Source organism: Phyllobates terribilis, unplaced genomic scaffold, assembly GCF_046119375.1.
Source record: "Phyllobates terribilis strain yellow unplaced genomic scaffold, ASM4611937v1 Scaffold_84__1_contigs__length_6523798, whole genome shotgun sequence".
NCBI classification, from domain to species: Eukaryota; Metazoa; Chordata; class Amphibia; order Anura; family Dendrobatidae; genus Phyllobates; species Phyllobates terribilis.
In genome coordinates, this window is record NW_027362844.1 from 3,867,213 (window position 1) to 3,883,014 (window position 15,802).

Sequence of the window (15,802 nt, forward strand, 5' to 3'; positions counted from 1 at the left end):
CAATCCTGGTATATATGCTGGCCCTCCCCTCAATCCTGGTATATATGCTGCCCTCCCCTCAATCCTGGTATATATGCTGGCCCTCCCCTCAATCCTGGTATATATGCTGGTCCTCCCCTCAATCCTGGTATATATGCTGGCCCTGCCCTTAATCCTGGTACATATGCTGGCCCTGCCCTCAATCCTGGTATATATGCTGGCCCTCCCCTCAATCCTGGTATATATGCTGGCCCTCCCCTCAATCCTGGTATATATGCTGGCCCTCCCTTCAATCCTGGCATATATGCTGCCCTCCCTTCAATCCTGGTATATATGCTGGCCCTCCCCTCAATCCTGGTATATATGCTGGCCCTCCCCTCAATCCTGGTATATATGCTGGCCCTCCCCTCAATCCTGGTATATATGCTGGCCCTCCCCCCAATCCTGCTATATATGCTGGCCCTCCCCTCAATCCTGGTATATATGCTGGCCCTCCCCTCAATCCTGGTATATATGCTGGCCCTCCCCTCAATCTTGGTATATATGCTGGCCCTCCCCTCAATCCTGGTATATATGATGGCCCTCCCCTCAATCCTGGTATATATGCTGGCCCTCCCCTCAATCCTGGTATATATGCTGGCCCTCTCCTCAATCCTGGTATATATGCTGGCCCTCCTCTCAATCCTGGTATATATGCTGGCCCTCCCCTCAATCGTGGTATATATGCCCCCCCCCTCAATCCTGGTATATATGCTGGTCCTCCCCTCAATCCTGGTATATATGCTGGCCCTACCCTCAATCCTGGTATATATGCTGGTCCTCCCCTCAATCCTGGTATATATGCTGGTCCTCCCCTCAATCCTGGTATATATGCTGGCCCTCCCCTCAATCCTGGTATATATTCTGGCCCTCCCCTCAATCCTGGTATATATGCTGGTCCTCCCCTCAATCCTGGTATATATGGTGGCCCTGCCCTTAATCCTGGTATATATGCTGGCCCTGCCCTCAATCCTGGTATATATGCTGGCCCTCCCCTCAATCCTGGTATATATGCTGCCCTCCCCTCAATCCTGGTATATATGCTGGCCCTCCCCTCAATCCTGGTATATATGCTGGCCCTCCCCTCAATCCTGGTATATATATGCTGGTCCTCCCCTCAATCCTGGTATATATGCTGGCCCTCTCCTCAATCCTGGTATATATGCTGCCCTCCCCTCAATCCTGGTATATATGCTGGCCCTCCCCTCAATCCTGGTATATATGCTGGTACTCCCCTCAATCCTGGTATATATGCTGGCCCTGCCCTTAATCCTGGTATATATGCTGGCCCTCCCCCCAATCCTGCTATATATGCTGGCCCTCTCCTCAATCCTGGTATATATGCTGCCCTCCCCTCAATCCTGGTATATATGCTGGCCCTCCCCTCAATCCTGGTATATATGCTGGCCCTCCCCTCAATCCTGGTATATATGCTGGCCCTCCCCTCAATCCTGGTATATATGCTGGCCCTCCCCCCAATCCTGCTATATATGCTGGCCCTCCCCTCAATCCTGGTATATATGCTGGCCCTCCCCTCAATCCTGGTATATATGCTGGCCCTCCCCTCAATCTTGGTATATATGCTGGCCCTCCCCTCAATCCTGGTATATATGATGGCCCTCCCCTCAATCCTGGTATATATGCTGGCCCTCCCCTCACTCCTGGTATATATGCTGGCCCTCCCCTCAATCCTGGTATATATGCTGGCCCAACCTCTCAATCCTGGTATATATGCTGGCCCTCCCCTCAATCCTGGTATATATGCCCCCCCCCCCTCAATCCTGGTATGTATGCTGGCCCTCCCCTCAATCCTGGTATATATGCTGGCCCTCCCTTCAATCGTGGTATATATGCTGGCCTTCCCCTCAATCCTGGTATATATATGCTGGCCCTCCCCTCACTCCTGGTATATATGCTGGCCCTCCCCTCAATCCTGGTATATATGCTGGCCCTCCCCTCAATCCTGGTATATATGCTGCCCTCCCCTCAATCCTGGTATATATGCTGGCCCTCTCCTCAATCCTGGTATAAATGCTGGCCCTCCCCTCAATCCTGGTATATATGCTGGCCTTCCCCTCAATCCTGGTATATATGCTCCCTCCCCCCCCCCCCCAGCCACTGTGCATCGCATATTAAAAAAAAAAAAAAAAACACATAATAAACCCTCCTCCTCACCTTCCTTCTTCTCCCGCGCAGCGTCCTCTCCTGTAGTCGGCACATCTAGCTGAAGTGTATTGCAGCGCACGTACTAACCAGGCCCGTGCGCGCTGCAGTACACGCTGCCGGCCAATCAGAGGCCAGCGGCCGCTGGCCTCTGATTGGCCAGCCGATGTCATGCTGGTCTCTGATTGGCCGGCAGCCGCTTCTGATTGTCCGGAAGCCGCTAGCCTCTGATTGTCCGGCCGAATTCATGCTGGCCCCTGATTGGACGGCAGCCGCTGGCCTCTGTTGGCCAGCCGACGTCATGCTGGCCTCTGATTGGCCGTCAGCCGCTGGCCTCTGATTGGCCGTCATGCTGGCCTCTGATTGGCCGGCAGCCGATGGCCCCTGATTGGTCGGCAGCGTGTATTGCAGCGCACAGGCCTGGCTAGTTCGTGCGCTGCAATACACTTCAGATCGATATGTTTCCGTCCGAGAGAGATCGCACATCTAGCTGCAGTAGCGGAGCTGGTGCCGGCACTCGGCGGCTCAGAGTTCTCCCCGCCGGCCCGATCCAGTAGCGCTAGTGCTGCGGCCATGGTGCCCCCCAGGAGGGCTCTGCTGCGCCCTCTGCACGCTGCCATAGGTTCCCAGCACTGGTGTAAAGCATTTCTTCTTCTACAGCTGACGACCCAAAATTGGTGATTTTCTGAAAAAAAAAAAAAAAAAAAGGCCAGTCTGCATTATATATGGTGGAAGTGAGAATGTATCATCTGGATAAGGGGGTGGTCTTCACAGAGGGGTCTATGGAGAGATGTCACTTTATAAGGAGCACATAGCATGGAATACTGGGGGGAAGCCTTCTGGCTCCTTATGTTGCTCCAGTCCGGAATGCTCCACTATGGTCCATCCTTCTATAGTTCTTCTCTTACACTTTCTGCTGGTCGGTATATGGACGTATTCGCTCTATGCTGACAGGCACTCCCTTAGTATAGCCCATGTAATGCACGGCACCACAATGTTGTAGGTTCTGACTACTGTGTAAAAAAACACCACCCAGAGACCGGCCATAATCTTATAGTCTGGCTGTGAATACGCTGTAGGTATAGCTACACTTTTGTTGTGGAAATTTTGGTAATTTTATTTACCTTTTTGCATTTACCTGAATGAGGCTTGTGAGAAATCCTTAAATATGCTGCAGATTTCTCCTGTATGATGCTGACCAATCATAAGCAAGCAGCAACACTCAAAGAAAAGAAGAACACGCCCCCACCATAGCTCAAAGCGGGTTTCTTAGGGTATAAAGCTACGTTCTCACAATGAGTTTTTAGTGAGTTTTTACGCTGCATATTTTAGAAATAATGCAAGTAACCTATCTTAATGGGTGCAGAAATTCTACAACATCAAAAACTCACCAAAAGCTCAACGTGGGAACCTAGCCTAAGATGTATAATGATGGAGAGTCCTGATCTCCTGGTCTAACCTTCTGCATGATTAGAAAGCAGAGATAACAGCTCTTAGACAAGGAAGGAGCCGCACAGCTGAGTTTCTCTGTGTCACATTACAAACCCTTTTATTGACTCTCCTGATTATGGAGTGTGCCAGTATCACACTTATGACTTCTGTGCTAAAGCAACTTGTATTCTCTCTGCAGTGATATTAGGCTGTTATTACACCTCACACAGGAGCAGTGTGTTCTGGGTTTCTTCTATGGTGAAATGTAATGACAGTCTGCTCTAATCTCACTGCAGAATCAGTACAAGTTGAGCACAACGGATCTAAGTGTGATACTGACACTGTGCTCTCATTTCTGGACAGGCAGTGTGGGATAGGCGCAGTACAGCACAGGTGAGAGTGCCATAAGAGGAGGAGAGCTGTTAGAAAGGTTTGTAATGTTGCACAACTAAACTCTCTTGTGATGCCCCTTCACCCACAGAGACCTTAACTGAAAGGTATTAGTGAGTTGTGTGCTCTAATCATGCAGGAGGTTAGCCCAGGAGACCAGGTCTGTATCCTTACATCTCAGACACTGAGAAATCTGCTCTAAGCTATGGTGGGGATGTGATCATCTTTCTTTTCAGTGTTGTCATCTGCTTATAATTGGTCAGCATCATGCAGGGAGAAGAATTTCACACCCCCAGTGAAAACTCTGATAACATCTACTTGGACTTAATTTTTTTAACTCATTAGGCGCCAAATACTTTGCTAATATCTCCGCAAATGAAAGATAAAATAGAAAAAAAAACATGAAAAATTTGGTGACAGGTCCTCTTTAGGATAAGACAACCCCTTTAAATGTAAGAATTGAATTTTAGTCGAAAAAATGTATGCAACAAAAATGCCACATGTGATTTGATCCAAAAACATGCTGCATTTCAGGATGAGAGAAGCAAGTATTTGCAAAAAAAAGTTAAAAGGGGTGTTCACTGTTATGATATTGATCACTTATACTTAGGATGGACCACCAAGATCAGATTGGTAGAGTTCCAACACTCTGCCACCCCATTGATTCCATGCTGGAGCTGGTAACAGCTGATTGGTGGTGTTAGGATTTGGACACCTATCAATCTGATACTACTGACTTATATTGATGCCTTCTCCTAATTGATAAGTGGTAGCATACCCCTTTAAAACAATACGTAGTTTTTATTTAGTTGTAAGATGAAAGTGACTCTACACATTAAGGCGTGTCATGGTCTGAGCACAAAATGATTCTAAGATTAGTTGCTGGCCTCTTGACCCGAACTTAAGAGCTTAAGGCCATGTTCATACATTCAGTAATTTGGTCAGTATTTTACCTCAGTATTAGGAAGCCAAAACCAGGAGTGGAACAATTAGAGGAAAAGTATAATAGAAACACGTCACTGATGAAACTTACTGAACGTGTGAAGGTGCCTAATAGAGACGCTGTGGAGAAGGACAGGAGCGCACACAAAATAGGGCAATAGCGTCTGATAAGGGGTCGGGATAATTGATGGCAGCGCTCACCTAGAGGTGTTGTGTGCAGTCACCACAGCTATAATGGTGTAGAAAGCCGCTGCTGCCCTGTGGCTGGAGGAAAGGTTCTTCAAGAGGTGGAATGGCAAAAATGGAAGCTGGCACATTTAGGTGGGCCGTGCTGCGGGAGTGAAGAGCTTGTTTTTTTTATACCTTGAGAAAGGCCCTGGTCCATTGCAGAAACGCATTGATATTAATAAAAAACGTTTGGGAATCCCAAGGCTCTTCATTCCCACAGTGCAGCCCACCTAAACGTGCCAGCTTCCATTTCTGCCAATGTGGCCTAATAGACGTATATGAGGCTGTCAAAGATCGGGGCAGGAGACTCGCAAACAGCTTGTGCATCACGATCTATGACACACAGATGTGTGAATACGCCATTACTCTCATATAAGATTACCTGCATCAAGTTTCAAAGGAGCAATTGTAACCCTCTTTCAGTTATTTAAAGGCATTTTCCCACAAACAAAATTCATTTTAATCAATAGATCTTGGAATAATAATAAGTTCCACAATTGGATGAGTTTAAATAAAATGTTCCTGTGCTGAGATAATCTTAGAAATATGCCCCTGCTGTGTACTGTGTAATGTCTGACCGTACAGGAACATGGTCTGAACATACCTCATCTCCTGGACGGGGAGGATGCAAGAGAGTATACAGACATTACAGCAGGGGATCACAGCCGATTCTTTATGTGAGGTAAAACAAGTTTTTAAACAGGCAGGGAAATGTTTTACCTCACAGAATCAGCTGCCATCCTGTGGTGTCCTGTCTGTATACTCTTTTGCTTCATCCCATGGACAGCTGTGTTCATGGGAGGTCCATTATGCATTCATTTGCTTTTCATGGCAAAAAAGGTGCAGCATGCAGCGCTATTCCTACCATCCAAACAATGCAGACCTCGAAGACCACTCAGCGGCTTGCGTCAATGGGATCCAGGGGTGCCATATGGCAATGGATCCGCAGGGATCCAGCATTGAATTTTATTTCCCCTAATAGCTGACTTAATGATGCCCCTTCAAACACATCAGATGACTGTATGATGTCAAGAATACAAATAAAGTAAAGAGCATAATTGCTGTCCAGACACTGAACAAGCAGGCTATGCAGTAAAATTAAGAATGATCAATGGAGATATGGAAGAGAATAAGGTATAACTCAGGGCCAGTGCAAGACAAGCAATTCTATCTAGTAACAAAGTTGCTCAATTTATTATGTAGATTATAAATGGATGTAATATAAAATTGTTTTGCGGATGAATCGCTGCTCTGAGTGTTAGATTTTCAAAGTGGTAAAAGGGTTTATCTGCCTGTAATGATATTTACCTGGGGACATCCACCTATTGGAGACAGGCCATTAAAACTGGCCAAACTTTCTCCTTACTTTCTTGGCCACTGTGGGTCTTTTTGGACTGCAAATGGTTGATAAGTGTTGGTAAGAGTTTTTGAAGTATATATGTCATAAGTGTCTATGGTTGGAGAACCCCTTTAAAGAAAAACATTGGTCAACAATTTTAGGAATTGTAAGGAAGGTTAGAAGATGTTTGGCTACGGTCACAGTCTGGTGGTTTCACATTTTATATAATTTAGGCTTTGCATGTGTTAGTTCACTATATCGCACCTCTGATCTCTCTATTGGACCATGTAAAACATAAAAAACCTATCGACAGGAGAAAGGATCTGCAGGATCGGTGATGGTAGTTACTGGGAACCCCACCAATCACTAGAGTGGGGATCCCTATCCTCTCTTATGGAGGAAATAGTATGGAGCCGTTGCCAGGCATGCGCACTGCCACACTCCATTCAGTGTCTATGGGACTGATGGGGACAGCCGAGAACATCAGCAGCCGCGTATATATATATATATATATATATATATATATATATACAGTACAGACCAAAAGTTTGGACACACCTCATTTAAAGATTTTTCTGTATTTTCATGACTATGAAAATTGTACATTCACACTGAAGGCATCAAAACTATGAATTAACACATGGAATTATATACTTAACAAAAAAGTGTGAAACAACTGAAATTATGTCTTATATTATAGGTTCTTCAAAGTAACCACCTTTTGCTTTGATGACTGCTTTGCACACTCTTGGCATTCTCTTGATGAGCTTCAAGAGGTAGTCACCGGAAATGGTTTTCACTTCACAGGTGTGCTCTGTCAGGTTTAGTAAGTGGGATTTCTTGCCTTATAAATGGGGTTGGGACCATCAGTTGTGTTGTGCAGAAGTCTGGTGGATACACAGCTGATAGTCCTACTGAATAGACTGTTAGAATTTGTATTATGGCAAGAAAAAAGCAGCTAAGTAAAGAAAAACGAGTGGCCATCATTACTTTAAGAAATGAAGGTCAGTCAGTTTGAAAAATTGGGAAAACTTTGAAAGTGTCCCCAAGTGCAGTTGCAAAAACCATCAAGCGCTACAAAGAAACTAGCTCACATGAGGACCGCCCCAGGAAAGGAAGACCAAGAGTCACCTCTGCTTCTGAGGATAAGCCACAGAAATTGCAGGTTAACAGCAGCTCAGATTAGAGACTAGGTCAATGCCACACAGAGTTCTAGCAGCAGACACATCTCTACAACAACTGTTAAGAGGAGACTTTGTGCAGCAGGCCTTCATGGTAAAATAGCTGCTAGGAAACCACTGCTAAGGACAGGCAACAAGCAGAAGAGACTTGTTTGGGCTAAAGAACACAAGGAATGCACATTAGACCAGTGGAAATCTGTGCTTTGGTCTGATGAGTCTAAATTTGAGTTCTTTGGTTCCAACCACCGTGTCTTTATGCGACGCAGAAAAGGTGAACGGATGGACTCAACATGCCTGGTTCCCACCGTGAAGCATGGAGGAGGAGATGTGATGGTGTGGGGGTGCTTTGCTGGTGACACTGTTGGGGATTTATTCAAAATTGAAGGCATACTGAACCAGCATGGCTTCATTAGGAGAATATTTCTGTGTGAGCACATATAAAGGAGCAGGTGTGATTAGGGTCCCAGCACTATACACTCGCTCTCTTTCTTATTTGTGAGGTATGTACAAGGACCCTTCTTCACTGATAAAGCCATGTACAATAGTTTAGTTATTATATTCTGTAACGTTCATTAACTTGTAAATAACCTGCAGTCTATAATGAGCCGTGTTAATAATATGATCCCACCAATAGTGACAATAAACTGTTGGTATTGTACTTTTTATTTTTCATCACTAGATGGCAGTGCAGCAGTGTAAATGTGTGAGAGAATGGGATGATGGCGCCATTATTGATCACTGGCGGCATTTTCTCTGTATTGGGTAAACTGGAGAAAAACCGCTCTTGTCAGCAGATAGAATATTTCAGACTTTTGCCATATTGATTAATTTGCACATAATTTTCCTGTTTACAGTTTAGGCACCTGGATGGTGGAGGCCTCCATTACACATGTGGACATCTACAAATTCCAGGACTTAAACATCATATATATCTTCTTTTTTTCACTTCAAAGTCCATTATTATCCGTAAATAAGCCGGAGCCTTCACAATTTTACTTACTTAATAATAATCTATTAATCTTGAATAAATGCTCCAGATCCTGGATTTTACAATTTGGCTATTATGTTCCATTATGTAAAATCTGGAGCTGACCTTCTTTATTGGTAAATCACGATGTAATTCAGGTTAATGATTCTTATGATTTTGCTAATAAAAACACTATTGCATTGTACACGTGTCGTTGTGTGATTGATCTAGATCCCAGCAGCCTCAATTGTCCGCTATTATTGAGAAGTCTTGGCTGCTAGATATGGCAGTGTCATCAATCTCAAGAAGCCTTTTATTCTCACATACATGATAGAATCCAATAGTAAACATCAGCATATCCCTTCCAGGAGCGGAACGACATCGGTCACAGAGGGTGCGACCGGGCCCGTGCAGGAGGGGGGTCGGCCGCCACCAGCACCTATTTCAGTTAGAGGTGCATGCAAGGACACACATTCAGCTGAAATGTATTGAGACGCAGAGACCATCTGTGTCCCTGCACCGCAATACACCCTGCCAGCCAATCAGAGGCCGGCTGTTGACGTTGGTGTGCCAGTCACAGGCGGCATATGACCGTGACGTCATGCACCATGCCAGCAAGACGAAGTTAGATGCCAGTTCCTTCAAGTGCTATAGAAGAATACGCTGCGAGTTGTGGGAGTGGAGGAAGGGAAGAAGAATAATTTATTTATTTTTAAATGTATTGGAGAAGAACAGCAAACATTATTAATGGAAGGGGCACAGGATGGGGGACATTATACCAGGAAGGGTACAATGAGAAAGCACAGCAACACACTGCAAGGGACAATACATATGGAGACACTGAGAACATAAGAGCTAAACTGCATTATTGCTAAATAAAATGTACTTACAAAAAATGAAGGTTCTTAGCGCACAAATTGGCCAATTCATGTATGCCCATCAACCACGACAAGGTAGCCTCCGCATGATGGGTAACTAACCTCTTAAACATGCCTCTCTTGGGCTATAAGCCTACAATATAAATGGGCAAACATGCCTCTCTTAGGAGAGAAACCTACAAATTTAAGTGGGCAGGTAGAAACCAACACTAATTAAAAGCACCCGTGGGCTGATGGGTGCTTATACCAGGAAGGGTCCCAGGATGAAGTGCATTATACCAGGAAGGGTCCCAGGATGGGGAACATTATACCAGGAAAGGGCTCAGGATGGGGGACATTATACCAGGAATGTGCTCATGATGGGGGACATTATACCAGGAATGTGCTCAGAATGGGGTACATTATACCAGGAAGATGCCCAGGATGGAGTGCATTATACCAGGAAGGTGCTCAGGAAGAGTAACATTATACCAGGAAGGTGCCAAGGATGTAGTGCATTATACCAGGAAGGTGCTCATGATGTAGTGCATTATACCAGGAAGGTGCTCAGGATGGGGAACATTATACCAGGAAAGGGCGCAGAATAGAGCACATTATACAAGGAAGAGGCCCAAGATGTACAGTTGAAACCAGAAGTTTACATACAGTATATAAAAAGACACATATGCATGTTTTTCTCAATATCTGACATGAAATCAGAATAAACCTTTCCCGTTTTTTTAAATGCCTTAATACATTCTCTCTCTCCTTATTCTGGCATTTGGCAAATATTAAAAATTATGGTAATCCTAATTGACCTAAAACGGGAAAGGGCATCAGCGTTCCCATGTAACTTCCCAGGCCTATGCTCTACGTGAAAGTTGAAGTCCTGAAGAGCTAGGAGCCATCTAGTTACCCTGGCATTGTTACCCCTCTTTTCCCTCAACCATCTCAACGGGGCATGGTCTGACACCAACTTAAACTTCCGGCCTAGTAGGTAGTATCTTAATGTATCTACGGCCCACTTTATGGCTAAACACTCCTTTTCTACTATTGCGTAGTTTTTCTCGCAGGAGGACAGCTTCCGGCTCAGATAGTGAATGGGATGTTCTTCCCCATTTATCCATTTATCTCTTGAGAGAGTACAGCTCCTAGACCAAGCTCTGAAGCGTCTGTCTGGACCACAAACTCTTTCTTAACCCCTTTACCCCCGAGGGTGATTTGCACGTTAATGACCAGGCCAATTTTTACAATTCTGACCACTGTCACTTTATGAGGTAATTACTCTGGAAAACTTAAATGGATCCCCCTGATTCTGAGATTCTTTTTTCGTGACATATTGTACTTCATGATTGTGGTAAAATTTCTTCGATATAACTTGCGTTTATTTGTGAAAAAAATGGAAATTTGGCGAAAATTTTGCAATTTTCAAAATTTTTATTTTTATGCCCTTAAATCAGAGAGATGTGTCACACAAAATAGTTAATAAGTAACATTTCCCACATGTCTACTTTACATCAGCACAATTTTGGAACCAAATTTTTTTTTTGTTAGGGAGCTATAAGGGTTAAAAGTTGACCAGCGATTTCTCATTTTTCCAACAAAATTTACAAAACCATTTTTTTAGGGACCACATCACATTTGAAGTCACTTTGAGAGGTCTTTATGACAAAAAATACCCAAAAGTGACACCATTCTAAAAACTGCACCCCTCAAGGTGCTCAATACCACATTCAAGAACTTTATTAACCCTTCAGGTGCTTCACAGGAATTTTTGGAATGTGGAAGAAAAAAATGAACATTTAACTTTTTTCACAAAAATGTTAGTTTAGACCCAATTTTTTTTATTTTTGCAGGGGTAACAAGAAAAAATGGACCCCAAAATTTGTTGTGCAATTTCCCCTGGGCACGCAGATACCCCATATGTGGGGAAAAAACACTGTTTGGGCGCACGGCAGGGCTTGGAAGGGAAGGAGCGCCATTTGACTTTTTGATTGGAATATTTGCTTGAATAATTAGCGGACGCCATGTCGCATTTGGAGAGCCCCTGTGTGCCTAAACATTGGGGCTCCCCCATAAGTGAACCCATTTTGGAAACTAGACCCCACAAGGCACCTATCTAGATGCATAGTGAGCACTTGGAACCCCCAGGTGCTTCACAAATTGATTCGTAAAAATGAAAAAGTGGAAAAAAAAACACTTTTTTATTTTTACGGATTAATTTGTGAAGCACCTGGGGGTTCCAAGTGCTCAATATGCATCTAGATAGGTGCCTTTGGGGGTCTAGTTTCCAAAATGGGGTCACTTGTGGGGGAACTCCAATGTTTAGGCACACAGGGGCTCTCCAAACGCGACATGGTTTCAACTTGTTAGCGGACACCATGTCGCGTTTGGAGAGCCCCTGTGTGCCTAAACATTGGATCTCCCCCACAAGTGACCCCATTTTGGAAACTAGACCCCTCAGGGAACTTATCTAGATGTGTGGTGAGCACTTTGAACCCCCAAGTGTTTTGCAAAGGTTTATGACGTAGAGCCGTGAAAAAAATATTTTTTTTTTCCACAAAAATGCTCTTTTAGCCGCAATATTTTTATTTTCACAAGGGTACTAGGAGAGATTGGATCCCAAAAGTTGTTGTGCAATTTCTTCTGAGTACGCTGATACCCCATGTGTTGGAGAAAACTACTGTTTGTGCGCATGTCAGGGCTTGGAAGGGAAGGAGTGATGCTTTGGAATGCAGACTTTGATGGAATGGTCTGCGGGCGTCATGTCACGTTCTCAGAGCCCCTGATGTGCCTAAACAGTGGAAATGCCCAACAAGTGCCCCCTTTTTGGAACAGATACCTGATTTGTCAATTTTATAATGTAGTGTTATACGCCAGTTGTGTAGGACAACCTGACAAACACTACACAACTGAAGTATGACAACCTGACGAACATTACGTCAGCTGTGTAGTGTTCGTCAGGTTGTCATACATCAGAAATTAATTCAATAGTCCATGGAAGTATGGTACTTTTTGAAGCAGTCTTTCATGCAGAGGCCAGGTTTGTCGGGGCAGGTGTCACATTGGTAAATGGTGTCCTTGCGTATTCCCCTTCGGTAACACACTCGGCACTTCTTTTGTGACTTACCTTTTTTTCCGCTGTGAGGGATCTGCCCCAGGAAATGCTGGTCAGGTACAATTCTAGGTCCTTCAGTTCCAGAAGTAGAGGGGCCCGCTCCACCACCACTGCCAAATATCAGGGCCTTGATAACTGTCTCCTGGAAGTGAAGGTACGACGTAGAAGTCTGGCCTGCACATTTTGACAGAAGGAAAGCGTTGTGCATTGCCATCTGAACAATGTGCACGGCCGGCTTCTTATACCATACCTTGGCCTTTCTCAAAGCACTGTACGGCTGGAGGACTTGATCGGAGAGATCAACTCCCCCCATGTACTTGTTGTACCCCACTACACAGTCTGGTTTGGCGACCTGTGTAGTGGAACCTCTTACAGTGCTGAGGGTGCTGCCATCACCATGTATGGTGGTCAAGAGAAGGACATCCCTCTTGTCCTTGTACTTGACCACCAACAGGTGGTCGCTACATTGGGCTCTGCTCTCACCCCTTCTGAGCAGCTGCCCAATTAGCGCCTTTGGGAGGCCTTTCTGATTTTTGCGGACAGTACCGCAAGCTGCGGTATGTCGCGCAGAGAGGGACTTGAAGAGCGGGTTACTTGTATAAAAGTTATCCACGTACAGGTGATAACCTTTATCCAGCAGTGGGTGCACCAAGTCCCACACAATTTTCCCACTCACTTCCAGAACAGGGGGGCATTCAGGGGGTTCAATCCAGGAGTCCTTCCCTTCATAAACTCTAAACTTGTGAGTGTACCCTGAGGTACTCCCCCAAAGCATATACAGCTTGATCCTGTACCTGGACCTTTTACTGGGCAGGTACTGCCGGAATTCAAGCCGCCCCTTAAAAGAAATTAAGGACTCATCCACGCAGATGTCCCTTTGGGGCACGTGCACATCACCAAACTTGTTGAAGTGCTCGATGACCGGCCGAACTTTGAAATGACGATCAAAGTTTGGGTCATCGCATGCAGGACACATTGCATTATCTTGGTAATGCAAGAACTTGCGGATGGCCTCAAAACGTGTCTGGGTCATGACCATTCGGAACACTGGAGTGTTATACAAAACGTCAACACTCCAGTATTGCCGAACCTCTGTTTTTTTCAGGATCCCCATATGAAGGACCAGGCCCCAAAACTTCATCATTTCTTCTGCGTCTACAGGAGACCAGTTAGAAAATGATGAAGAGGGGTTTTGTTCCAAAAATTGATGAGCATACAAATTAGTTTGGCCCACCATGAGGTTTATAAAGTCCTCAGAGAAAAAGACTTTGAAAAAGTCTATTTCTGTCAGGCCGGTGGTGTCAAACTTGATTCCTGATTCCGCCACGAAATCAGGAATCAGTGGCTCAACATTTTCGGGGGGCGAGGTCCATATGGGGTCAATAGTGGGGGGCGCTGGAACATCTTCTCTCCTGCGACGACTGCGGGGCAGTCCAGCAGCACCTGAGGAGGAAGAGGAGGAAGAAGAGGAGGACGATGAGGTGTCGGAAAAGTAAAGAAATGTGGGATCCTCACCCTCGCTGTCAGTCTCAGTGTCGGAGGCAACAATAGCGTATGCCTCCTCCGCTGAATAGCAAGTTTGGGATGAGCCGGACATTTTTTTTTTCTCGTGTATGTGGTGCGTGTGTGTCAGTACTTTATTTAGAGTGTGTGTGTGTCAGTGTGCTTGGTGTGAATTTTTTTTTTCTGAAAAAAAAAAGAGAAAAAAAGGAACTACCGTAGGTGGTGCAAACAGCGAGCACGAGTGCGGATCGGTGAACTATGTCACCTATCAACTCTCGGCAGCTGCTGGGTGTGTGCGCGGATGTGGTGCAAAGGTGGGGGGGGGAGATATGACAGGGGCAAGAAAAAGTCCTGAAAAGCAGCGAGCACGGACGTTGATCAGTGACGTAGACACTGCTCAGCGCTCGGCCGCTGCAGGACGCACGTAAAAAAAAAAACTGGGGGGGAGGAGGATTGGGGGTAAAAGGAGGGGGGGAGAGGAGGAGGGGGGGAGAGGGGTGGATGAGGGGAGAACAGAGATGGACTTACCAAAGTCTTCTCTGTTCTTCTTTCAGCAGGATCAGCAGCAGGTTCTGGAAGAGGCTCTGGAGCAGGATCCGCAGCAGCTGGATAAGGAGCTGGAGACCCAGGACCCTGGAGACAGCAGCAGGACGCCGAAGCTGGAGACCCAGCAACCTGGAGACAGCAGCAGGATGCCGGAGCAGGAGATCCAGGACCCTGGAGACCGCAGCAGGATGCCGGAGCAGCAGCAGCGACTGGAGCAGGTAAGAGAAAGGTCTTGTAGTGTAACAGAAGATTCTGTGGCACTACAAGGCCCAGCACAGCGCAGATCAGACGTGACCGCTCTGTAGAAATCCTCACCAAGTGTGAGGATCTGCAGGGCGGTCACAGGGGGGTGACAGGGTGGTGACAGGCAGGTCACCGGCTGGTCACCACCCGGTCACCTCCCGGTCAGGTACTCTGATTGGTGCGATCAATGATGACATCGATCGCACCAATCAGAGATGGCAGGGGCCTGGGCAGCATCACAGGGGGTCACAAAGAGGTGACAGGCAGGTCACAAGCCGGTCATCGCCCTGTGACCGCCCTGTCACCTGTGTTCAGGTACTCTGATTGGAGCGATCGATGTCATCATCGATCGCTCCAATCAGACCTGGCTGGGGCTTATTTGACATCACAGGGGGTCATGGGGAGGTGACAGGCAGGGTTACTAGGCAACAGCCTAGGATCGGTGCTCTTAGGAGCACCGATCCTAGGCTGCACATCACTGTTTCTGGCAATCTGATTGCCGGAAACAGTGAGAAATGCTGTGATTGGCTGTTCAGAATTGAACAGCCAATCACAGCGATCGTGGGTGTGAAGGGGCGGCGACACCCCTAAGATGCTGGTGCCATCTATCCTAAGGTAAGATGGCACCGGAATTTTAATGCTATCACCGCGACTTCGGTCGCGGTGCCGCATTAAAGATAGGGCGTATTAATACGTATCTGGTCCATAAGGCCCAGGGCACAGATACGTACTAATACGCCCTATGTCATAAAGGGGTTAAAGTCTGGTGCGACCAGGACCGGTTGTTTACACAGTGCTGACTTCAACAGTTGGAACGTGGTCTCTGTTTTCTCCGTCCACTTCCCCATGGTTGACCTGGTGCCTTTTAGGAGATCC